Raw genomic sequence first — 24,308 nt, forward strand, 5'->3', positions numbered from 1 at the left:
AAAAAAAAAAAAAAAAAAAAAAGGAATGAGCAATACAGAGTGGACAGCACCGGGACCACAAACAAACAACAAAAATGAACTTATCAATGGATTTATATAGTTTGCACATTTGAGGTGAGTGTGTGTGTGTGTGTGTGTGTGTGTGTGTGTGTGTGTGTGTAAATCAGACAAGAAGAGTTGAGCGAGTGATGTGGGGGGGGGAAGAAAAAAGAGGGAGGAAGTGAGGTAATTATATTTAAATAAAATTTAACATAAAATGTTCAGATACATTGTTGTCCACCACCTCAAGATAAGCCACATGGATTTGCAGATTCAACTCACAGGAAAAGGGGCCAGAGGAGGGTGAAAGGCCATCTTGACCTAAAGCTCAAGATTGGCATCTCATTCTGAAAGCTAATTTAAAAAGAAAATCGTGATCTACATGAAGGAAGTAAGATGTCAAGATGACACCCAGCTAAGGAAATGAGGCAATTTCTTAGCAGAGTCTCCTGGAGCAGATGACTTGGAGGGAGAGAACAGGGTCCACAAGTAAGCTATGGCCCCAGAAGCTGGGAATGCAGGACACCCAGAAGGAATACACATGACAATGGCTGTTTATCACACATGCCCGTGGTGAGCACGGAGTGACTGCGAGCCAGCATGTATCTTAATGCCTTGCACATCTACTCTGTAAAACACAAATGCTTGACCAAAGTTCTGCAGACGCACTGGAATGAAACCATCGAGTGAGAAGTACTTCTCAACTGTAGTGTGCATACAAAGCATTCAAAGATCTTGCTAAGACGCATTTCTGAAGCTCTAAGTCTAAGGGCAGGCCTAGGATTACGCCTGTCTGTCATGACCTAGGGTGACAAGACTAGGTTCCTGGTCTGTGGCCCACACTGTAAGGAGCGAGACACAGAATTAAGTCTACAAGCCTTGGTGATGGGACACCATCTCCCTAGCTGTACGATGCTCAGCCTAGCTGTACGATGCTCAGGCCTGTTCTCCCACCCCAGAGTTGCCACACTCACATCAACTCCCATTGCACTTTCTCTAAGCCACAGAGTCAATATTTCTGTTCGAGCACTCTCTTCATCCATACAGTGCATGAGAAGAGAGGTTGGCAGAACTGCTATGCTCACATCAGCACAGAGAACTAATGGATGTCCCCAAGTGTTCTTCTGGTGCCTCCAGAGGGACTTTGCTAGGCGGGAAGATCCACCTTACTTGTTTGAAGAGATAACTATCCATTATTTAAAACATAATCTATTAGCTTTAGCTTCATCTGAGACTGCAAATCAATGGGCGATCCTCAGTGAGACAGGGACCTCTGTTAGTCCCCCTTGAGCTCCATCCAACAAAGGCAGTCAAAAACCCCAGCCGGGACCTCCATATTAACTCTATTGTGAAATAGTGAGATGTGTGTGGGCTTGGAGAGAGCCTAACGTGGAGTGTAGCTTCAAGCTCTGTGTCACACTGTCTCTTGCCCCATACACTCAGGAAATACTACACAGTTGTGAAATATTTATGGGAACACACCTGAAGGGTTGCAGCCAGAGACTCAGCTGGAAAGATTTACTAAACCCGGCCATCAAGACTCTGTCTTCCTCTTGACTTCAGGGTCTACTTCTGGGCTTTCCCTACAAAGTGATCTCTCTCTCTCTCTCTCTCTCTCTCTCTCTCTCTCTCTCTCTCTCTCTCTCTCTCTCTCTCTCTCTCTCTCTCTCTCTCTCTTTCACACACACATACATACTTTCTCTCACTCTCTCTCCTTCCCTCCCTCTCTCCTTCCTTCCCTCTCCCTCTTTCTCTCCCTAACCAGGTAGTTATTACATAAAGCTGTTCAGAACACCTCAACAACTAAAATTAATAAGGAATTTCAGAGATAGAAATCCAGATTCTTAACATTTAAGTTTGACATGCAAAAAGCAGCTTTGTGAGTGTTCTTCCTGTTAGAGACATCATAAAACGATGGCTTAATCACTGGGGAATATTTATTCACAAATAGTGTCAGATAAGGAACTGTAAAATTTATCCAGCTGAGATGTTCAAGCATTCTATTATAAAGAAATAAATTTGATGTCTTGGACATATTATCCCGGTGCCACTGTTTATCACATGGAAGCTTATGTCCCTTTGAAATCTTCCTTTTGGAAAAGAATTCAGCCATTCACTGTGTTATTTTTAATTTTTATACTTAGCAAAGGATGGGGAAAGGTAGCGCCATTATGGCAACTCTCTAATGAAGGAAAATCCAAGAAATAATAACCCTGATGCTAAGGAAAAGATGAGAAAAAGGATGCTGAGAATGAACACCCTTTAGGTGTTCTGAGGACAACTGACATTTCTGTAGTGTAAGCAGAATCCACGGAGTACATAGGTGCAGACATAAGCTGGTAAAGAATTTCAAGGTATAATTATAATTAGATTGCTATCCACAAACCCATCAGTTGATTCTCATAAAGTTTGCCACTCCACATGGAAGCCACACAGCTTTCTGGGTTGGCCATCCTTACTCCTGTGAGACAAGATAAAGGGCACCACTATCCTGCCAGCCCTTCCATGGGAAATTATCTTTGAGGTTATTTCCTGGGACTTGCAAATGGCTGCTTTTCCTACACTAGCTGTGACTTTGAAAGAAACAAAGTCCCCATAGGCTCCACCAGCCACTACCTAGTGTACAGACTGTAGGAGCACCTCCCTGTGATCTCAGTTCAACCCACTCCCCCTACTTTCTCATGTATTCCCAAGAATGACTGCAGAATATGCTGGAGTTGGGACATCTGAAAGTAGGAAAGGCTGGCCATTACATCCGGGGCTGTTTTGTCCTCTGGTAATCTGTAGAAATAGGATGGCCTTCAATGCTTATGCCCCTTCAGTTGCATGGCCTCAGACAAAACCCCATACACAGGATGTTTGTTAGGATCCCTCAGCAACAGTGCAAATGGAGCATGCACAGAAGAAGCCCCGCCCACTCTTGCCTGATCCTTGCATGGGGTGGTCCCTGGACTTAGACACATTGGTAACCAGTAAGCCTGCTGCACATAAACAGCTCAGCATTCCTGGACCCAGACGCAGCCGAGATCACAAAACTACTTAAACGTCCCAAGATAACAAGGACTTGTCTATCTTCTACTCTATACACCCATCCACAGAGCCCAGAGGGATATGAAATTAGTGTCTCTAAGGGAACAAAGGAAAGATTTCACAAGACTCTCAGCGCATGAAGCCACAATTAGGCTGTGTCTGCTTAATTATTCAACAAATAATACTGAATGCCTATTAGAGAAGCTGAGACATAACAAAACACAGTCCCCACCCTCATGAGACTGATAAAGTTGAGAAAGCATACAATAAACAAATAGACCAAGAATAGAAACACCCTGTCTTCATTCAAAATGGATTTGACAGCCATTAACATATCTATGGCATAAGCAGATAATACAAGTGAATAAGGTCCAGTCATCCAGTGGTATTTATGAGAGGCTGGCTTCAGATTCCCTCATACAGATACCAAAACCTGTACATGCTCAAGACTTTTATATAAAATGTCATAATCTAGGTATGTCCTCCCATGTACTTTGAATTGGATCTAGATTATATATTTTATTCAATGTAATGATAATGCTAAATACATAGCTTGTCCTCATTTCATTTCTGTTGCTGTAACCAAATACCTTGACTTAAAAGTGGGTTTGAAGAAAAAAGGGTTTAATTCAGCTTACAATTCCACCATTGATGGAAAACTCAAGTAGAAACTCAAAGCAAATAGTCATATCATACCCACAGTCAAAAGCAAAGAAAACAAATGCACCCATGCTTGCTTACTCTCACCTAGACATCTCCTGACTTATGGAATTTGGAGCCCTCCACCTAGGGAATGGTGCCACCCACAAGGGATATGGTCCCATATCAATTAGCAATCAAGACAATCCCCAACAAACATGCCCATAAGCAAATCTGATCTAGCTAGTTCAACTGAGGCTCTCTTCTTAGGTGATTCTAGACGTGACAAGTTGGCAAAACTAACCAACACATAGCTGTTTTACTGTTTTATACAGGAACTGATGACAAGACAAAAAAGTCCACACATGCTCAGTACAGACACATTTTTTCCAAATATTTTCAATCCAGCCAACACAGAACCTGTAGATAATAAGAGCCACCTTTAGGTCAGATGCAACAGTGAAAATCAAAATCAAAATAAATAAATAAATAAATAAATAAATAATAGGGAGTTCTTTCTCCACAGCAGGTGGGAGGAGGAAATCTCCAGTGAGCAGCTGAATAGAAACCTAAAGTGAGACACAGTCACAGGGTGACAGGAGGGAGGAGGGCATGCGAGGCACAGAGGAACAGGGGTATAAAGGCTAGATGTGAAAACATTAGTCTAGACAGAGGGTGTGGCTAAAGGTGAGGGGCATATCACATAGGGCAGTGTTCTTCAAACTCTGGAGGCCAAGATGGAGCTCAGTGGTACAGGACATGACTAGCATGCAAGAGGCTCCGGATTTCATCTCCAGTACATGAAAATAACCAAGTTAGCCTTAAAGCCTGCCTGAACTGTCTAACAAGTATCTAGCCACATGTGACTAAGTTTAAGCAAACAATGTAAAATGCAGTTCAGCAAGCAAGACGGCTCAGCCGGTAAAGAGCTTGCTGCATAAATTTGACTACCTGAGTTTGATCCCTGGGACCTACATGAAGGTGAAAGGAGAGAAGCCATTGGAGAAAGTTGTCCTCTGACCCCCCACACATGCTCTGTGACACCCACATAGCCATAGTCTTATGTGTGTGTACGTATACACACACACATACACACACACACACACACACACACACACACACACACTACATATTCACACATTAAAATGTTAATTTAAACAAATTTAAGTGCCATTCAACTATATTCGCCACATTTTAAAGTTCTGTCACCTACATGCTACTGTCTATCACACTGAGAAGAGCAGATATGAACTACTTCTAGCAGGATGCAGGAAGTTCTCCAGAAGTGCAGTTACACAGCATTCTTTCTCTGAGTGTGTGACCTCTGGTGTCCCCTGGCAGAATCACAAGTGTGTCCACAATGAGCAGATGAATGGGTTTTCTGAATAGAACACTCTGGATTTGTATTGTCTCATAACCCAGCTGGCATCCAGCTGCAGACGGAGCCAAAATCACTCTCACATCTACTGGCCACACATGGCTGGTAACAGTTGCTCTGCTTCAATTTCCTTCTTCATAAAGTAACTATTAACAAATAATCACTCAGTATTTATCTTGTATGGAAATGATTTATCAAGCCAAGGTGGGGCTACAAAAATTACAGGATCCCAAGGAAGAGCACTTGAAGATTGGGAGCAGCTGCCGAACAGCATGATGTTTACATTCTCATTCCCAGGCCCTCCTCAAGAGCTGAAATCAAACCTAAGGAAGGTATAATACATGGGACTCCGCTGATAATCAGCCAACATTCCAGAAGACATCCTGCAGGAGAAGGCAATGAACCATAGCATGGAGGGTTTCCCAAGCACCGACTCAGGGGTGGCCACTCAGCCTCTGCGATCTGAGGCTGGCTGCAGTTTGAAAAAAAGGGGTCTTTAAAGACAGACATAGTCGGTGTTTACCAGCTTCTCTTTGGCTCATTTCCATGGCAACAGTATAAAGAAAGAAATTCGTGGACATGGGGTTCTTGTCTCAGGCTTTGACTCGTCATGTAGCTTCGAGGGACAAAAGGACTGTGCCAGCATATGCAGTGTGAGCCAGGAAGAGAAGCCAAATGGGAATGTGGCTTTCCACTGCAGTATCCCATATAGAAGTTGTTGGTCAAAATCTGAAGGCAAATGCTCACATCCAGCTCACACCCTCCACTTCAGCAGGACACTAGCCCCCTTTCTAGCTACAGGCTTGGGTAAATGCTCTTGCTTTCTGCATGTAGGTCGGGGGAGGCAAAGAAACACACACACACACACACATACACACACACACACACAGCGCCCTACTAAATAAACACAAAATAAAACTTCATTTTCTCTGCTTGCAATCAAAGATATGTTATGTGAAAACAAAATTACAATATTATTTCAGTTGTCAGACCAACAAAGGTCTTTTGTTGTCTGGGGCCAGTTCTTTAATTAGTATGTATTAATTACACACAATAATGGACTTTGTTACGACATTTTCATGCATGTATATAACTTTGATCATGTTCACTTCCTCATTGCCCATTCTGACGCTGTCTCCTTCCAACCTCTCCCTTTCTTCCTGAACATCTGCTTTAGTTTGGTTTCGTCTGGTGTTTAGGTAACCCAGTGAATTCCATTGAGGTTGCCTACAGACTTGCGTCTCTAAAGGAAAGGTCTCTGCCTCTTGCAGCAAGCACAGACTGCCTGTGGCTCCTGGAGGAGAGGTGGGCCTTGCGAGCTTCTCCCTGCTTGCACTTTAACAACAACCAACACTACTGACAGTAGAGAGAGGGGCTGTCCATTGCTCGTGACAGAGGGTTACTTATAGATGTGTCCGAAGTTTTAAAACTGTGTCCTGTCCCACCCACCCCCAGCCTAATAACTCTCTTCCAGGAATAACCAGAAATAAAACTAGCAATTTATATGAAAGGCTTCCATCACATATATTTATAGTAAGAGTAAAGAGAAGTCCTCTATAAAAATCCATCAATAAGAGGAAGGGTAAATGAGCTACATTGCCTGGGAGATATATTGTGTGTCAGTGTTCTAAAGCTTATTTTACAAGATTATTGATCATCCATGGAATATTCATTTCCTAAATTACCATATTATAGAATAATATAATTCTGTGTTAGATCCATATGGCATGCAGTTTAATTTTTTAACTCCGAAGGCACTTAAGAACACCACAGGAATAATCCATAATGATGATCCACATGGCTGGGAATTATGATTTTAATAGACTCCTAGACTGCTGGCTAATTCAAAGTGGCAATTAATAAAAATACTCACTGGTTGATTTGCTGAATTAAGGAATGATGACATCACAGAGGCTTTGCCAATGGCTCGCCCAGTTTTCTAGGACACTTCCGGGAAATTTAAGTCTGTTTCCATAGATTTGTTTTTATGAATATGAACATCCTACCTAGAAACGCTGGGTGCACAATACTTTCTTCCTCTGCGACAAGACAGATGACAAGGCAGAGAGAAACACAGAATCTGAGCCTCAGTGGCCCAGAGTTCATGTCCACAGGGACCCCCAAAGACATTAAGGTTTTCATTGTAAAGGTCACTTTCTTTGTATATCTAGGACCTAAAACAGGACCCCGCCTGTTGATACAATCGTTTAAGTGATAAATAAGTAAAGATAAATTCATAAATTGTATTATACCTCTTATTTAAAATCAGAAAATTTTAAATTTGCATGTTTTCTACATAAATCTACATGTTTTCTACACATCTTCTAAAAGTAATTACTACAAACCTAGCAAAAGTCATGTTTTAGAAATCACTTCTGGGGGCTGGCGAGATGGCTCAATGGGTAAGAGCACTGACTGCTCTTCCAAAGGTCCTGAGTTCGGAACCCAGCAACCACATGGTGGCTCACAACCATCCGTTATGAGATCTGACGCCCTCTTCTGGGTGTCTGAAGACAGCTACAGTGAATTACGCTGGAGCGAGCGGGGCGGAGCGAGCGGAGCTGTCCTGAGTTCAATTCCCAGCAGCTCACAGCCATCTGTACAGCTACAGTGTACTCATACACATAAAATAAATAAATAAATCTTTAAAAAAAAATCACTTCTGAAAGAATAGAGGGGTGTGTGTGTGTGTGTGTGTGTGTGTGTTTGCATGTTTGAATGTGTAAGTGTGCAAAGGCCAGAGTTTACATCAGGTATCTTCCTCTATCTTACTTGAACCCAGAGTAGAAAGCCAGTTTGCCAGCCAGATCTCTCTTTCTGTCTCCTGCATACTATGATTACATATAGTTGGGCTGCCATTTCCATTCAGCACTTTGTGGGGTCTAGGGGATTCGAACTCCTGTCGTCACAATTGTGCAGCAAGCACTTTACCTGCTGAGCCATCTCACCAGCTCCTAAAAGATCAATAAAAGGCTTATGAGCCGCAATAAGCTTTGGAAGCTCTGGGATGGGCTAAGAGAATATGGTTTTCTAGTTGACAAGCTTTGTGGGGTTCAGGGACGGAGTGTTTCTCTTCAGCAAGTGGATAACTGCTTCGCATTTCTTTTAACCATCTCAAAAGAATATGTTTTCCAATGGGATGCTTACGAGGTTTATATTCCCCAGAGTTGACTCTGGGAAATCTTAATTTTATTATGTCCCCTCTTGTGTTTTTGTCTTTAAGAGCCCAAGCTGACTCTGAACTCATCATTCTTCTTCCATGGGCTCCCAAGGTGCTGGGATTTCTTAAGCAATGTGTTTAGTTTTGCTTGCACATATGTCTGGGTATGACATGTGTGCGCCCATGGAGACCAGGCTAGAGAGGGCATCAAATTCCATGGAACTGGAATTACAGGTGGCTAAGAGCTGCCACATGGGTGCTAGGACTTGAACCGCGGTCTTCTAGAAGAGCAGCTAGTAAGGCTCTTAACCACCGAGCTATCTCTCTGGCCTCAAGTACTGGAATTATAAGCAAGCACCATCACATCCTGCCTCTTGGCAAGACTTTCAAATACCCTAGGCTCAGGTATCTCCCTAGTGGTGGAATTAATACACTGCTTAGGACAGAACCGGATTTTCCAGCATCAAATCCCAGCACTGCCGCTCACGAGCTCCGAGCTCCGGCAAGTTAAGTCAGCACCTCAGCTTCCTTGTTTGTAAAAAAAAAAAAAAAAAAGAGACTGAGCACACTGTTGATCTAGTAATGGATCACTATGTGTTCATGGCTGGATCAACCCTTAATCAGTCTTCATTATATTTCAACCAATTAAGAAGTCACAGTTACAAGTTGGAGAGGCAGCTGCTCTCACCTGGTAAATGGAGACGTTATCACCCTTCTAACCATGGGTGACCAGCACACCATGCCAGCAGTCCCGGAAATGGTAGCACTCATTAATGCACACGGCTGGATAAGCACAAAGGCATCAGCTTCGATGGTACTACCATAATGCCTTTCCATGCTAACGCTAGAGCACAGAAACACCGTTTTTTGCCTCCTAGTAGCGGATGCATAGTCCAGCCCACACTGCCATTATTTATAGCAAGTCTGTAAAACTTCTGATAATTCAGAGAATGCCCGTATTAGCAAGATTTCCCCAGGACACTTAGTTTGCAAAACAGGTCTCAAGAGCAGTGAGTGCAATCCTTCTTACAATCTGTATACATAGCGCAGAGGTTTTCATTCAACAATCCAAGAAAACGTGTTTCCAATAGCTAATAGACACAGCACTCGTTAAACATACAGTTTTTTCTTCCTATATACATCATATAAGCTATTCATATTAAAAAAAAAAAAAAACACCCAACATTAACCCATTTAATGGCACCATTTTATTGGCCTTTATTGGCAACAACACAGGCTTAGAAACCCTTAAATCTAAAGGAAATTAAGTGTTTTGCATTTCAAAAGTTCCCTACTGTGACCTTTAAACATTAAAATAACTAGAAGCACCACAATACTAACAGAAAGTACTAGACATCCTGTGGTCAGCTGGACTGGAAGACATGGCTGACCACAAAAAAAATAAAAATAAAAAAACCTCCCAAGCAAGAGAGGCTCTGGGAAGCCCAAGTGGAGGATATCCAGAGTTCAAGGCTCTGGCTTGGTGCTCAGTGACACTTGGCCTGAGAACCCAGGGCAGCCTTAGAGTGCTCCTTAATTTGTAAATACCCCTGAGTAATGCTGAGGTGGCCCGCCCTGAGAATTGCCATTTTCAAAGACACACAATGACAATTAACGTTAATTGTCACCCTAAAAGGATTAAGAAATGCCCAGGAGAACAGTAAAGCACAGCTCTGGGTGTGTCCGAGAGGGTGTGTCCAGAGATGGTCAGATTAAAGGCTTTCTGGGCTAACTCCTAGATATATTCATACTATGATGGTATCCTGGGGAGACAGTGAAAGGTAGAGATGGGGCTAGTTAGAGGAACTAGGGTCTATGGGAGGATGTCCTTGGGAACTGTACCTAAAGGGGACCCCTTCCTGCGTTCCTCCTTTCTCTGTTTCCTAACCACCAAGATATGAGCAGCTTTCCCTCCTCCGCATGCTCCTGCTACCATGTGCCCAGTTACAGGATGTCAAACAGGGGACGGATCCTCCATAACCATGAGCTACACAAATGGTTCCTCCTCTAAGTTGTTATGTCGGTTACTTTGTCTCAACAAGAAGAAAAGCGACTAATACAAAAGTTCCAAGGGGCTCTCTCTCCTTAGTCATCTAAGAATCCCTGCCACCTGAATTTCCTAAAGTCAGAAGATGAGTTAAACCTGAAAAAAAATGGCCAAGAACAAAACAACCAGGCAAGGTTGAGCCATGAATCATGTTTCCAATTTGCAATTTTTGACAAGGATGTTCATTTAAAACAGTAAGTCAAATTCAGCAGTACTATCTTTTTTAAACTCTATTTTTATCATTTTTAATTATGTGTTGGGGAGAGGTATGTGCACATGTATGCAGGTGCCCTCAGGGGCCAGAAGTGTGGGATTCTCTTAAACCTGGAGTTATAGGTGGTTCTGAGCTACCTGCTGTGGGTGCTGGAAGTCAGACTCTGCTCCTCTAGTCCTTCATGCTCTTATTAAACACTAAGCCATTTCTCTAACCCACTATCTTAAATATCCTTTCATACAATCACTGATAAGTACACAATCTAGCCAGACAAGAAAGGTTTGTGGACACCTGCCAGCAGCAAGCCTGCCTTAAAATTCTGATTCAGTTGTCTGAATAATGGTAAGGACCTCCTTATTTCAAAAACCTCTCAAAGTATCCTAAGGAGTGGCCAGGACTGAGAACCACTAGCATTTCCTAAAAGAAAACCACTAAAGTATGGTTAAAATCTCAGACTATAAGGTGCTACTAGTGGTAAATAAAATTAGGCTTATTTAAAAACACTATATTAGGAGATGGCTCAGCAGTTAAGAGCACTGGCTGCTCTCCCAGAAGTCCTGAGTTCAATTCCCAGCAATCACATGGTGGCTCACAATCATCTGTAATGGGACCTAATGCCTTCTTCTGGTGTGCATGAAGACAGTATATTCATATACATAAAATAAATAAATAAATCTTTTTTTAAAACACTGCATTAACTTTGTGTTTCTGATATCACTTCTGTTAGCCTCCATAAAGAGCCTGTGGCCAGTATTTAAGGACATCACCAGCCTTCCTATCACTGTCTTTGGAAGTGCTACAGCTGGCTTGTGTCCCCTCCACTATAATGCCCCTTTCAAAGTTCACAAAGCATCTTATGGAGCCAAAATCAATCACTTTTCTTCATTTCTCACCTTCTCCTTTGCAATGTTTCTCAGAAGAGGCTAGATCTGCCTTCTGGCCTCTACCTGGCTTCAATCCCATCCAAAGATTTCCCCTGTCCCTGGTGTTCCCTCCTCCTAGTAAGCCCCTCGTGCCCTGTCCACAGTCCCACTTCCTACCTCTGCTTCTGGGACAGAATCAAGTAGTAGCCATTAACATATCTGTGTTCACACATTTCTGGGTTCACAGGCCCACAGTCGTCATTCCAAGGAAGTGGGGTAAAGTACAGTCTTCATTCCAAGGAGGAAGATGTAGTCATAGGTGAAAATCCAACCTCAAAGTCAGATGCCATGAAGAAGGAAAATACTAGACAGCAAAGCATAAGGCAGGTTGAGGTAGGTGAGTCAGAACCAAGATGCCTGGCAACGCCCTTGATGAGAACTTTGTTATAAGAGCGAACCAGGAATGACCTCTAACAAGATGTGATAATATCTAGGGATTTGAATTAGTTACTTTCTTAGTATTTGCCTAGGAATATGTATGACATTGATATCTCATTTAGCTCTCTTAACCACACCATGAGAAAATAAATAAATAAAAAATAAAATAAAATAAAATAAAATAAAATAAAAACAATGCCATGAGAAAATTATGAGTTTCCCTAGTTACCGATGCAATATTGAGCAGCAATACAGAGTGGCCCAAGAATATCCATCTCCCATGTGGTCGAACAAGGATACAATTGAACCCCTTTGCCATTTCAAAGGCTGTGAGAAAACTCTTAGTGTCAAGCCGCCATCTCCTCTAGTAACTTCTCTAACCACTTACCTTCTCTCTCCCAAACCAGAGAGGGTTTGCTTTCTGAATTTTCATACCCCACACTCCAAATCTAGCATTCCTCCATTCTACCAAAATAGAAAGAGAGACAGGAGGAAAGGCACAGCAGAGGGTCAGAGATAAAGAAAAGCAAAGCAGACAGGAAGGCAATAGCTTTAGCCACAGAGACACATCAGAGAACACAAGATGCTCTTTGTAGGGCTCCTCCTCACCAGCCCAGACTCCCTTGGGTTTTCTTCCTGCCTGTTTGAAGTATTCTTTCCACTGATGGGGGTAAGGTAACTTTATATTGCATTGAGTTTTTCTCCCAAATCTCATCTCAAAATGCCCCGAGGACTCAGAGAAAACACCATGGAAATAAAAGTATGGGGCGGGAGTGGAGTATGTGTGAGAACACACCAGATAATGGAGCTATGGGGATTTTGTTTTAAATGGGAAAAGGGGAGGTTAGACGATACTGATCACATGAAGTCACCCAAAAGGTGGTTCCCAAAGAAGATAAAGCAGTGAGGACACGGGAAAAGCAGCAAGCAGAGTGACCTTGATTTAGCAAATGATCTTCATTGATTTTCTTTCACCTTCTTGCTTGGGTCTGGGAAATAGCCCAACGAGGGTGTGCAACTGTAATCTCTCTCTCTCTCTCTCTCTCTCTCTCTCTCTCTCTCTCTCTCTCTCTCTCTCTCTCTCTCTCTCTCTCCCTCTTTCTCACTCTCTTTTAAACTGTGTGTGTATGTATGTGTGCATGTCTGCTGAGTTTTGCCTATGGGCATGAATGTGTGGAGACTAGACCTGAACTTCTGGTGGGGTTGCTTAAGAGCTGTCCACTTTGTGGACATTTTTGGAAATATGCTGTCTCACTGACCTGAATTTCACCAAATAAGCTAGGCTGGCTGGCCAGGGAGCTCCAAGGATCCTGTCTCTGCCCCTCCAGCCCTGAAATTGCAAGCACACACCACCAAACCCAGCTTTTTCTGGGGGACCAAATCAGATCATCTTGCTTGTGAGATAAATATTCTACTCACAGAGCAATCCCCCTAGGTCCAGATTCATCTACTCCCAATGAAGTCAGGGAATTAAAAGAATACATTTTGGGGCTGGAGACATGGCTCAGTGGTTAAGAGCACTGACTGCTTCTCCAGAGGTCCTGAGTTCAATCCCCAGAAATCACATAGTGGCTCACAACCATCTGTAATGGGATACGATGCCCTCTTCTAGTATATCTGAAGACAGCTACAGTGTGCTCATATACATAAAATAAATAATTTTTTTTTAAATTCATATTGTTGTGCAAGGCCTACACCTTACATCCCAGCATTCAGGAGGCAAAGGCAAGTAGGTCCCTGAGAGTTTGCAGCCATCCTGGTCTACACAGTGAGTTCCAGGCCAGCCTGGGCTACATAGTGAAACTCCACCCCAAATATATATTTGTATTAAATATAATAGGATATACATATATTCCATGAAGAAATGCTGCCTTAGGAAAACCAACAAGGAAAGCAAGAACTCATGAAACCTTTCAGGTTGGTAAATGTTAGGCATCCCCCTTTTGAGGCCATTTAGAGAACAATTATGACCATCAACTCTCTGACATCTGAAGACATCCAAGCCTTCGCACCCTGGGACCTCAAGAAAGTCTAGTACCACCAACACAATGCTGTCTCCAAATCGGAGACAGTGTTTTAAGACCCGTTCTGAAGTCCACAAACTCTTGCAGAAAAGGAAGATACAAACTTAAATGTTCCGCCACCTTCCTCCGTCATCTGCTTTACTGAATGTCTGTCGAAATGTTTTCTATACAAGTTAAAAGGTGGGATGTGTACCCTCAAGATGGTGTCAGAGGGGCTGGCCAGGCACCTTAGTGGATACGGGCACCAGCTGCCAATGCTGACAACCCAAGTTCAACCCTAGGGACTCACACGGTAGATTCCATTTCTGAAGACGTGTCCTCTCACCTCCACATGCACCATAGCATATGTGAGCCCCCTCTCACACACATACACAATAAACAAAGTAAAACTGTAATTAAAAGAAATTCAAGACGGCATCCCGAGTGAGGCAGACTGTGCCCTCTCTGAGAGAAACGTGGGCTGCCTTGGATGGGAGAATTGAAGTGCAGAGTTGGCAAAAATTTGCGCACGTGGACATCTGTGTGCATGCAGCTCTACTAGACATTTGGAAAAACTCTGAAGTTTAAATACATATAAAATAATAGAGCTGGAAACATTAGAAATCATTGAATCTCATTTTGCCAATGGGGAGGGGGTGGCCACTGGCAAGTACTTGGCCTCTTACCAAGTTCTTAAAACTACCAGGTGGCAAGGTCCCCTGAACCACAGCCCCATCCCAGCATTTGGGCTCATAGGACCCCCAAGGAGTTAACTTTACTCCCCTTCTTCTTTTTCTTAGGGAGGGACTCCTAAAGCCCAGACAGGCCTGAACTCTATTATAGCAGGGCTTGCTTTGTGCTCCTGACCCTTCTGCCCTACCTCCCAAGTGCTAGGATTACAGGTGTGTGTCACCAGGTACTATAAAACGATTTCCCTTCCGACAAACAACATCAAATTACTTCTCTTCTAGGTCCAGATTTGGTAGCTCGGCTATTGTGTGCTTTACAAAAGACGGTATTCTAAAATACACTTTCCAATCTTTCAGCTTTATAAATTATTGTTTTTATTTATTTGCAGTGCTATAAATCAAACCCAAGGATTTGTACATTCTAGGCAAGCCCCCTGCCTCTCAGCTATATCCCCTGCCTTGTTCTTTTAGAAGAACAGAAGTTGATCCTTTTTATATAACTAAATAACACAGTTCAGTATTGCTATAGACAAGCATCTACATAAGACTGTTCAATTGATTGTTGTCTTATATCAAATAATTTTTATAATACTTATTTTTATTGTTACAATATTTTATAAATTTTAAAGAATATGACAAAAAAAAAAAACCGAAAGGTATTGCAGGCATTGAAGGGGGGTCTCTGGGAGGAGTTGGGTACAAAAGGGAAATAAGAATGTAATGTAATTCTATTTACTTAAAATATGCTTTTAAATGTTAACAAATTCAGAAAAATTGAAATCATGTTATCTTTTCTCATCATAATGCAATAAAACTTAAATCAATTTAAAAATGGCTTTTCTCCCCTCCATGGTACTAAAACTGAACAAGGGCCTAATACATGATATGCAAGAGACCTACCCACAAAACTATGTCTCCAGGTCTCTTTTTTACTTATTTTGAGATAACATCTTGCTAAGGTACCCAAACTAACCTTGAACTTACTTATTCTGTAGCCCAGAGTAACCTTAAACTTTCAATTCTCCTATGTAGGCCTCCTGAGTAGCTGGGATTGCAGGGTTATGTCACCAAGTTCATCCTGAAAATGCTATTGTCTTAACAGCTTTTAAAGAGACAATGGTATTATACTGAAGTAGCAGACTTGTTGATCTTGGGTTTAGAAAGTGGCCCTCAGGACACTGTCATTCAGAATATGAAATGACCAAAGAAAGCGTGAGAGCTGAGTGGAAATGCAAGAGGAATTTAGGGGTGGAGGTGAAAGGGAAGACAGAAAGGAGACAGGAGACGGGGAACTAGGGCAAAATGCTAGAGCAGGTGTGTCCAGTCTTTGACATTGCAACCAATTATCTGAGAAGTTCACAAGAGAATCATGCAGTTCATCTAGTTAGGGGGGAAATGGTTGGGGAGAGCAGGGTTGGTAAGGGGCTTGCTTTGCAATCATGAGAACTTGAGTTCAATCCCCAGAATTCACATAAAAAGTGGTAGCACACACTTGCAGCCCCAGCACTGGCCAGGTGTGGCAGTACATACCTGCAGCCCCAGCACTGCCCAGATGTGGTAGTACACACCTGCAGCCCCAGCACTGGCCAGATATGGTAGTGAATACCTGCAGCTCCAGCACTGGCCAGGTGTGGCAGTACACACCTACAGCCCCAGCACTGAGAAGGCAGAGACTGGCAGCCACCTGAGCCTGGCTAAGCAGACAGTCTGGCCTACTTGCACCTCCACACACATCATACACAAAAACACACTTGAAAAATAACATCAGAATATTTTAAGTAAGTTTACAGTTCTGTGTTGGACTGCTTTCATAGGTATCTTCAGTCATATATGGCCTATGGGCTTTGAGGCTTTTCAGTGGTTAGAATTTTCCAGAACTTTTTGGAAGAGCAATTCAGCAATAACTCTGCATGGTTATTTGTGCATTGCAAATCGTTTGGCCTCCCTAAACCTCCTTAAAATTCTCCATATGTTTGTAAAGGTAGAGCTAAGATGGGAAGCTGGGGGGAAATGGCATTTTTAAAAGAGGGGGATAAACTCCACATCTTTCTAAATGGATATACAAAGAAAAATATAGCAAACTTCAAGATGAACCAATTCAGTGGAAGCAGCTCAAAGGTAGAAATGAGCCTAACTACAAGTCTGGTCCCTGAGGAGTCAAAGGCTGGCAGTATTCCTCCATCAGCAGCAGACAGCAGGGGGCTGAGCCATCTCTGTAAGGCTCTGTAAGTCAACAAGTCCCTACCAGACCCCTGGGGGTATGAAAGCAGAGGTTAACAAAAGAGTTATCCAAAAATAAAATTGCAGAGAACCAGCTATAAGTAGCTGTTTTCTTGGAGGAGCGAGATTCCTTTTAATTCCATCTAGAAGAAATTCTCAGTAGGAACTAATCTCTTTGCATGGAGCAGAAGAACCCAAAGAAAGAGGAGTGTGGAGCAAGAGCAAATATAAAACCTGCCCTCATTTGCTGGGGCTTCAGTCCTGAGGAGCTGTAGTCCTCTGCCTAGATTACAGCCAGCATTTGGGAAGGGGCTACCTGTGTGTCCAGCTTCCCACTTGGATTCAGCTGTTAAGAGGATGAGGTCATGGGATTAAGACCAAAGACCCCCAGAAAAGAAGGACCGAATGGGAAGCCCAGGGGTCGAGCCGCCTACTCTCCTGTACATATGCACATTTGTGTTGCCATATGGCCTATGCAAGTGGGAAGAACACATTGCAGGCAGCAGGAGCCCCTAACCACCCTCAGCCATCCCAAAAGCCAGCCAGGCAGTGATCCCAGCAGAACGGAAATGGCAGGTGCATCAAGACTTTGGGATCCAGGATTACCCACCTCGCTCTTTGAATGACTGTTTTGTAAGACCAACACGACTTTATTCTACTCACTGCCCACAAATAAATAAAATAAAATAAAATAAAATGTCCGTGGCGTTACTAAAGTGAGAAAGGAGGGCTTGTCTCGGTGGCCATTTTTCATTCTTTGACTGTTGGAATAATGAGCTCTCCTTGCTCCAGCTGCTGGAATCATACAAAGGAGGAACACACATGGCTGGTAATAGATGCCCCACTACCTTTCCTGCAGCAGGCTAAGTCGGTGAGCAAGCTGACATCATGCCCTTTTCTGAAATGGGGGTAATGGTTTCCCACTGTAGAGAGACACACAAAAACATGTCCCAGGGTATGTTTCATCTTAAAATATTTTGTTACTTGACTACATAAGTTTCATTTGAGTTCTCTTTTCCCTGAAATTGCTTAACAATTTTGTAGCTCAAAATAATGTTCCTCTTGTGACCTCTTTGTATGGACCCCCTACTCACACACTTCTGCCAAGAAAATTTTTATTTAGACTTATTCATTTATTTTAAAGGAGCATGCTTAATGGCATGCATGTGGAGTTAGGGAACAATTCGTGAGGAGGTTGTTGTCTCCTTTTACTATGAGGGTCCTGGGGACTAAACCCAAGTCTTCGGGCGGTGTGCTAAGTGCTGTACCCACTGAGCCGTCCTGTGGCCCTCAGTTCTGTAAATTCTAATGTTTTCTGTTCTATACTTTGGCACTAGGATATTATGCTGTTATTCTCTCCGTGTCTGTGCTGTGGGGTCCTCCGGATTGTTCTCTTTGAAACGATGTTGAGTTGTTCCTCTGGGTGTTTAAGAGGTTTTTGTTTGTTTTTCTCTACTTTTCAGTGTTGAAAGATCCATGGAGGACATACCAATTTTGCTTAGCACTCTTTTCCTGATTCCTATTGCCAAAGACAGAGATGTAGATAGATAAATAGATAGAGATAGAGATATATAGATATATACACATACATACATATATCCACCCAGAAAAGAAAGGAAGGAAGGAAAGAAAGAAAAGAAAAAGAAATGGTTTCCAGAGTCATCATTCTATGGCTGTACCCTTTGGAATAACTTCCCCATTTTTATTTTTATTGTAATCATAAACATCCCACTGCAGTCTTTGTATTTCCTGTTCGTGACCACAATCTTCTCTTCTTTATGTTGGTTTCTGTGTTGTTCTTTCTGTGAATTGTCCAAACTTAACTGACTTTAATGAAGCTTTTGATTAAAAGCCCTTCTTCACCAAGAAACTTTTTTTTAATATGTCTATCCCAGCGTTTCACCTCCTCGAGTGTACAAGAGATTTAAAGGCGCCATTTCCCTCTCCCTAAGAATCTGCAAGTATTAACATCACTTGACAACAGATGATACAGGACCCATCAGAGGCCTGACACAAAGGCCCATAGTCACACTCATTCCCACCAGTCGATGCCTCGAGAGCAGGACTTGGAGATTAACATTCCATTAAAATGGCACTCCTAAATCAGTGGGTATGAAATCTGTTCTCATCATGGGCCCCTTGGAAAGCAGAGAGAATTCCTCGTACATAGAGAAGTGTGGGTACAGCACAACTGAATTTAAACATAGAATGTCAACGATTTACAGACACACAGGCTTTCCACTAAGCTTGAGTCGTGACCCATTAGTAGGCCATAAAACTGATTTAGTCATGAGTAGTTTGAAAGGAAAGAAAGGAAACGGTAAAGAGTAAAAAAGTAGGGGGTGCTGGGTCCTATCTCCTGGCCCTATTGTTTGCATTATGCATACAGGAGCATGTGTGTAGACCAAAGTACAAAGTATTCCACTTCTAGTACACTGCCATCAAGATGATTTCAAAAAGACCAGACCCTACAGGCTCACAGCACACAGGAGAGAATAAATATATGAGCTTAAGGAGGAGGATGCCACCCTACTTTGCTGCTCAGAGTCCCAGAAAAGAGAACCACCTCTCATGCAAGTTGTAGCCAGAAGAGTTGGTGCCAAGATAGAGGGTGTGAATTGAATGCCAATGTGATGCCCTCCAAGAAAGCAAGTTCTCCTGGTTCTGGGAGTGTGGACTACGGTGGACTCTAGCACCTGGAACAGACTCACTTCATGCCACAAGTCACAAGCCAACAACTCCAATGCCAAGGGAACCTGCTGAGTGGCACAGTGGGTGAGGCACGATGAGAAGGCGGGACTCTATGATGTTTACCTGGAAGGGGGTTGCCTATCTAAAGGACCTGTTCCCACTGGAGAATACAAGAGACAAGGCCCAGGATTCTTGTTTCCAAAGATAAGCCACTGATTGAATCCATGCAAAACACGCTTTTTAATAGAGAAAGTTGCTCATCCATGTTCACTGCCAAACTGTTCCCAGCCAAGATATGGAATCAGCGTAGATGTCCATCATCAGATGAGTGGATACAGAAAATGTGTTAGATCTACACAATATCCCCCATATTTTTATTCATTCCCCTATAAAGAGCAAAACTGTGTCAATTGCAGAACAATGGATGGAACAGAAGATCGTGTTTGGTAAAATAATCCAGACTCGGAAAGACAAATATGTGTATTCTCTCAATTGCAGATTTTTATATATGATATTTGATACATATTATGATGCAAATGTATATTGGTATAAATATATATTTATATAACATGTAAAAATATGTTCCATAAAAGTAGAACGAAAACTATCGGAGGAAAGAGGATGAAAAGGAGGGAGAGGGAAAAGACAAATAGTGTATGTTCTCCCATATGTGAAGCCTAGATTTAAGCACATATGGATTTAAATAGCTTATAAAATGTATAAAAGTCATTGAAAAATACATTTGGAGGAGGCTAGGGAGATAACTAATCAATAATGGCTTACCTTACAAATGTGAGAACCTGAGCTTGAGCCCCAGAACCCACATCAAAATGCTGAGCATGGAGAGCACTTGTAAACCCAGCACTGGGAATCAAAGACAGGAAAATCTGGGGCTTGCTGGCCAGTCTATCTTCATTGACGATCTGTGGGCCAATGAGAGACCCTGCCCCAAAGGAGAGGCACAGCCTTACTCAAGGAGATAACCAAAGTTGTCCTCTGACCTCCACACAGGCACATACACAAAGGACACACAGTCATTAAAAGAAAACATTTTATATGATGACTAAAAAACTCTTTTGTAAAGATTCAGAAGAGAGAGAAAAATTAAAGAAAGAAGCCAAGAATCTTTTTAAAAGAGAGGAAGAGGGAGGGTAGATTATCATTCATGAATCCCAGTGCCGGCTGGACAATGGCAGAACACAGATAAAGATTGAGCAGTGTTAAGTCCTCCGCAGACGAAGCCAGGTGCCAGTGACATTGGAAGCTAACAACATTAAGGAGAGAGAAGGAAAGAAGCTCAGTGAAAAGGAAGGCTTTGAATGAAGGTAAAAGAATAAAAGCAGCTGGGCATGGTGGTGCACTCCTTTTTTGTTTGTTTGTTTGTTTGTTTGTTTTTTGTTTTTGTTTTGTTTTGTTTTGTTTGTGAAATACTCTTTCTGAAAAAAAATTATTTATTCACTTAACATGCCAATATCAGCCCCCCTCTTTCCAGTATCCCCTCATACAGACCCTTCTCCCATTGCCCCTCTCCTTCTCTGAGAGGGGAGACTCCCTATGGCAAGTCACTGCAGGACTAGGTGCGGTGGTGCATTCCTTAATCCCAGAGTTTAAGAGACAGAAGACAGAAGACCGACCTCTATGAGTTTAAGGCCACCTTGTCTATATAGAGCTCTAGGCTAAGCTGAGCTACATAGAGAGACCTTGTCTTGAAAGAAAGGGAGGGATAGAGAAGGAGGGGGAGGAAAGGAGAGAGGGAAGGAAGAAGGGAGGGAGCAAGAAGACAGAACCAGATACTCAATATTCAAAACAACTCCCTACCTGCACATTCCAATTAGTGCTGAAGAGTAAGTCACCTCATTGGAAAACTCAAAACGCAGGAAGTGGGTTTTAAATTACCACAGTGGCCCTCCCCTTCCATTATAATCTATTTTCTCCTTTTCATTCTCCTCTGCCCAGGTCTTGGGATTCACTGTGATGCCTATGGCAGGGTCTGTGGACAAAGGAGACAGGACACTCAGCATGAGTGACCGTGAGCACATCATCCAATCTCTGGGTATAAAGCTAACCTCTAAGAAAATAGAGCTAATGGTGTTCCCTGTCCCTGCCCTAGTTTAGGGTACTTAGAAAAGTATGGAAATCAAAATAGGACAATGACTTATGGGACACTTTAAATCTTATCAATCATACTTAAAACTAAAGAGGTTTTGGCTAAAATGGGAAAAAATAAAATTCAAATGGTGATTTAATTTGACTACTTCTTCCCTGAGTCTCTGTATCTTACCTGAAAAATGTTACCTGCTAAACCAGCATTTACTTGATTGGTTGGTTAGTTGGTTATCTGCCTGCTTGGTTAGGTGGTTAGTTACTTGGCTGGCTGGCTGGTTACCTACTTGCACATCTGCTTGGCTAGGTAGTTGGTAAGTTAGCTGGCTGTCTGATTAGTTGTTTGGTTGGTTGTCTACCTGCTTAGCAGTTTAATTGTTTGCTTGGTTTGTTTGTCGGTTTTGTTGGTTAGTTGTTTGCCTAGTTAGTTGGTTAGTTGTTTGGATAATTGGTCGGTTGTATGCAGGTCATTGGGTTAGTTGTTTGGTTGGCTGACTGTATATCAACCTTCCTAGTTAGTTGGTTGGTCAGTTAGTTGGCTGGTTAATAGGTTTGCTTCTAAGAGATTTAGCCTGGGCTTTTAGTGCCTGGTAGCTTTTCTTTGACTAAGCTTCCCCTGACCCAGGATGCAGCCTAGCACACCACAGGTATGCTAGGCTACCCTAACAATCACACCAAGAAACTGGCATGAGAGCCAGTGAGTGCTTTGAGCCTCTTGAATGTGAGTACTGTCTACCCCAGGAAGTAGGCTGAACAAAGGCAATACTACCTCTTCACATCAAGGGAGCACAGCCCTGGCACAGAACAAACATTCAGCAATGGCAATGAAAGAGATGAACGGTACATGAAATTTATTGAAATTTTTAAACTGAGTACATAGGTGCAGGAATTGCTAACATCCATCTCAGATCTTGTTTTCTGGCACAAATTCATGTGAATTCTATAAAAAGGTAACTGGAAAACAAAAAATTATTTTCAATATTGCTGGCATGAAAAAATATAGCAGCCACAAAGGGCAGGGAAAATGATCGGTCCCCTGGACAAACTTATAATTCACCAAAGGGCAAGTTCATGACCATGTCCAACAGCCTCTAAATTTTATTTAGATGTGTTTAGCATGTGACTCGGGCCCGTGAGACAAAAGCAAAATGCAACTGCCTCTATCAAAGTGTAAGTTTTGAAGAAGTCCATAAAAACTCTTCAAATTCGTCAGTGCATTTGAGTCTTAACACAACAGAGGGAAGGGGGAAGGAGAAAAAAAGAAAATGGAGTTAACTCTCATATCCTCAGTAATTGCAGATTAGATGAAAATATTGCCAGGCATGGTGGTGCAGGCCTATAATCCCAGCACTTTAGAAGCAGAGACAGAGTTCCCAAGTTTGAAGCCAACCTGGAATACATGTTAAGACTCTGTCTCAAAAGAAGAGAGAAAAGAAACAAAATATGGTTTATATATTTGAAGACTCAAATAAGGAGAAGTGACAGAAACAAGGAGATCCCCGTGGCCCTGGTATGTTCATACCTTCTGTAGTGGTGCCGAATGGCAAGTTCAAAGGGAGACACCGTGTTCCTATCAGACAGAACTATACCACCTCAGCCTTGGTCTAGGATACACCTTCCTTGTCAGGGCAGGAACAAAGACAGTTACAGATAATCCTGAACAGAGGTAGTAGTGGCCTTGGTTTCAGAAGGACAGACTCGACAGCACACTATATGGACATAGGCAAATTACTTCCCCCTCAGCTTCCTCATCTAGACAATGTGAATAATTGGTCTTAAGAAATGATTGTGAAGATTAAACCCACAATAAACACGTCAGACACTCTGCATAGGGAGCAAGTGCTGGCAGAAAGTGTTTCTCTGATTTTAACTTAGACCTCACAGAGCTGTTTGGTAAAGACAGTCTCCAACTCCAGATCAATTTGAGTAAGAATGGCCTCATAATCCTTTCACTCACCAATGTCCACTGTGTGTTGTGAGTGAGAAAACATTTCTGAGGGAAGATGTCACTTCTCTCTCAGAGATGCAGTTGCTGATGCATGGTCCTCTCACACCGGATCAACAACTCAGAAGTTCTGGGAGATGCCAGCCATCATTGAAGGCCCCTGAGCCCCATACCATCAACACCTGTGTACCTGATGCTCCTTCAAATCATGTCCTCAGCATGAGGAACTCAAGCAGTCCACTCCCGTCATACTGCAGAGCAAAATGGATGCCGATTGATAGTCCTCTCCACAGGGAATCGAGATCAAGTGCTCAGGCCTGGTATCATGCCTAAAGCCCAGCACTCCAGAGACAAAGACAGGAGGGTCTCTATGAGTTAAAAACCAGCTTGGTCTACATCGTGGGTTACAGGCCAGCCAAGGCTTTATAGTAAGATCCTGTCTCAATACACACACACACACCACATATATACACTCACACACAAGGTCACATGCACGTGAATATATACACACATACCCCCTCACATACATATACATACACACATGCACACACACATGCATACACGTGCATACACACACATACCCACATGAACACACATACCCACATACACATACAACACACACATACACACACCACACACATATATATACACACACAAGGTCACATTCACATGCAAATACACACACATACACACACGAACACACCCATACGCAAACACACATCACATACACACAAATATACACACATATGCACACATGTACACACATACTCACATACACACAACACACATACCCACCCCCACCACAAAAACACACACATATACACACAACACACACACACACACGCACAT

General features: G+C 42.6%; 1 protein-coding gene across 7 annotated transcripts in view; it reads right to left on the reverse strand.

Moving 5' to 3' along the window:
• The window catches only part of Kiaa1549l (KIAA1549 like), a 264,527-nt gene that overhangs the window by 217,841 nt on the left and 22,378 nt on the right, over positions 1-24,308 (reverse strand). The gene's annotated exons all lie outside the window — the stretch shown is intronic.

Source organism: Mastomys coucha, unplaced genomic scaffold (assembly GCF_008632895.1).
Source record: "Mastomys coucha isolate ucsf_1 unplaced genomic scaffold, UCSF_Mcou_1 pScaffold15, whole genome shotgun sequence".
In the NCBI taxonomy this organism is placed as follows: domain Eukaryota; kingdom Metazoa; phylum Chordata; class Mammalia; order Rodentia; family Muridae; genus Mastomys; species Mastomys coucha.